A 3136-nucleotide genomic window follows, 5' to 3' on the forward strand; every position below is an offset into this window, starting at 1 on the left:
TACTGGAACGAAAAAGGTCTCTTCGATTTCAGTGCTGGTTTGAAAACAGCTTCTGTCTTTGGTGCTGTAGAGGATAGTGAGTTTGGCAACACTTCAGCTCCTCAGAGGATGAAGGTGAGCTTCGCTAAGCGGCTGGAAAGCCTTGCTGTGGTTGCAGCGGCACCCAGAGGCTGAGTGGTTCTGTTCTGTGTGAAGCTGACAAGGAACTGGATGAGCCAAAGAGCCTGCTGCATGCTGGCTGTCAGCCACATTTCAGGATGGAGAGAGATGGTCTTTAAAGTTGTTCCTGCTCATGAGCCCACCATTCTCGAACCAAAGTGGAGCTATTTTACTCCCCTGTTGTGCTGCAGGATGCCACAGATTTTGCTCTCAAGTAAGGAATCCAGCTGCTTGCTGCCAGTATTCTGCTTGATGCTCATAGGCTTGAAAGGCCTATGAGACAGAAGGGAATGGGAGCTGACTGAATGGAATCATCCTCCACAGCCTTAACTTTGAAAACAAGTGCAGCAAACCAAAAGCAGCTGCAAGGTCCTGCAAGGAGGTAGGTAACAGCTTCTGGACTGGTAAGAGATTGCTTCATAACTAGAATGACAGAGGCAGAGCAACTCCCACTCTTTGTGCCTGGTACTCTGAAAAGCCAGAGAGTCTGAGTAATTGAAGTTGCTTTAACTGGGCCACGGTTGGGACTGTGACAGCTGTCTGTGTTAAGGGGTTATTCCCCTGTAATGAAAAGCAAGTGTTCAGTGGTAGTAATGCCAGGCCTTATTTTCCAGCGATCATTGCAGTTTCACCACCTTGTCTGCACACACAGAGCCCTAACTGGTAATAAGGGAATTGCTCCCCAGCTTTTCACAGCCCCTTTCATATTTTTGCCTCCATTTCATCTTCACAACTGCTTGATTTCAAGCATGGTTTCCAGCTTCACAGCCAATGCCCAACATGCAGCTTCACTTGTCAGGAGGAAATTTTTATACCTGACAAGTTCTTGCTCTGCTTTTTGCCACTTTTCTCTGGTACTATTCAAAGTTCTTCACCAACTGAAACTGGGGAGAAGGCAAACACCTTTAGCTACCCAAGCTGTAGCAGCCCTCTTTTCACCAGCACTAGCTGTCTACTAATAGAACCTGCTTTCAACTGAAGAGAGAAGTCACCTTTGCACAAGCCCACCCACATGAGAGATGTTTGGGAGATCCTGCAGGTTTTCAGATCAAGTCCTTCATGGCATTAATAAGCAGAACACAGCTTGGGCCCTGTCAACCAGTGATGTTGACATCACAATCTCCAAGTTCTCACAGCTCTGTAAGATAAAAACGGGAGCAGTCTCATTTTAAATGTCACTGCACCTCCTGCTGCAAAGAGCTGTTCCTGTTCAGAGCCAGCACAGTGGCTCCAGTTCATCAGCGCAGCCTAGACTGCACTGGGCCGGGGATACACTCGACTGGTACCAAGAGCAAACACGCAGTCGGCAGAGGTGCCAGGAGGGGTACGGCACCCCCTCGGCTATGGCCCCGGGCGCTCGCTCCCCACCTGCAGCGAAGGGCGGCCTGGGTCCCGCCGCCGCCCTCCGCAAACCGGCACCAGCGCTCATCGGGCTGCTCCGCCCCATGGCTGCCAGCCAATCACAGCGCTGCCCCCGCCCTCCCGGCCTCTGATTGGCTCTGCTCGCTGTCCGGCTGAGGCCATGGCTGCTGCGGCTGCTGGGTCCGTGCTCGGCGCGGGGGGGCCACGGCCGCGCGGGTGCTGGCCAGCACGTGCCGCCCCTGCCCCTTCCCGCGCCTCGGCGTACCCCTGCCGGGCCTCGGCGTACCCCTGCCGGGCCTCGGCGTACCCCTGCCGCGCCTCGGCGTACCCCTGCCGGGCCTCGGCGTACCCCTGCCGGGCCTCGGCGTACCCCTGCCGGGCCTCGGCGTACCCCTGCCGGCCGCGCCTCTCAGCGGCCGCCCCTGCTCCTTCCCGCGCCTCAGCGTACCCCTGCCGGCCGCGCCGCTCCTCGCCGGGCCCCCCCATGAAGTGATGAGGGGTTTGGGGGCCAGGAGGAAGTTTTACAATGCATGTGAGTGTCCCTGCTCACTGCCTCCGCGCCCCCTCAGACATCTGCCTCAGCCCGCAGTGGGGACCGCCACCTCTGCGCCCCTCCCGCAGTGTAACTCCCTTCCCCGCCCTGCAGTGTCCCTCCCAAGGTACACGGCTGCCCCACGGGCCGCATCAGTGGCACAAAAGGCGGCGGCCCATGCAGCACAGTGACCGTGTGGCATGGTGGGGACACCCCAGGGACAGTGGGGATGAAATCAAGGTTCCCCCTCCAGCACGACGAAGAAATCTGTGAGAGGGTTCGTCATGGGAGGGCAGGGCCATGAGGTCTCTCCAGGCACTTGCTCACTGCCCCATGAGGGCATGTTCAGCTCGACCCTCTGCCACCCTGATGTTCCCTTCTGACCCCACTTCTGCTCCCGTTCCCAACTCTCTTCTTGTTCTCCCTTCTCTGTCCTTGTCTCTCTCCCTCTCCCCCTTCCCATCCCTGTCCCCAGTACCTCTGCCCACACTTGTCCCCATCCTGTCCCAGTCCCCACTGCTGATGTTGCCCCTGTTTGCAAGACAAGCACCAGGCCAGACACTGTTCAGCAGGGGCTCAAAGAATGCCCTTCCATGGGACTGGCAGAAGCCATGAAGCAGAGGCCACTGCATGAAGAACAGAGAACTAAGCAGCTCCTAAACTGGACTGGATGGAAACCAGCCACTCTGAGAGCCCTCCTAGGCTTGTTGGCATGAACTGAGCAGCTCTTCTGTAGCAGTGTGAGCAGCTTCTGCCCCTGTCCATTGTGAAGCTCAAAGTAACCTCCTGCCAGGACTCAGACCCCTTCTTTAAGGGTCAGAGACATTAACTGTTACTGCCACGCAGTAGCTGCAGCACTACACAACAGGAGGGAAAGGAGAAAGGACCCCCTGTGGCGGTAGCTCCACTGACTCATCGAGCACCAGTGTGCCCAGGTGAAGCAGCAGCCACGCAAGGCTCTTTTCACTGATACTGTGAGCCCCCTGAAAGGGTTCTGGGTGCTGATTCCTGCAGAGCCTTCGGTGGGCTCTGTCCCATGTTGATTAGCTTACTTTGTGATGAGAGGCTCCAAGCCAGGTGCTG

The sequence above is a fragment of the Pogoniulus pusillus genome, chromosome 27 (assembly GCF_015220805.1).
Source record: "Pogoniulus pusillus isolate bPogPus1 chromosome 27, bPogPus1.pri, whole genome shotgun sequence".
NCBI lineage: Eukaryota > Metazoa > Chordata > Aves > Piciformes > Lybiidae > Pogoniulus > Pogoniulus pusillus.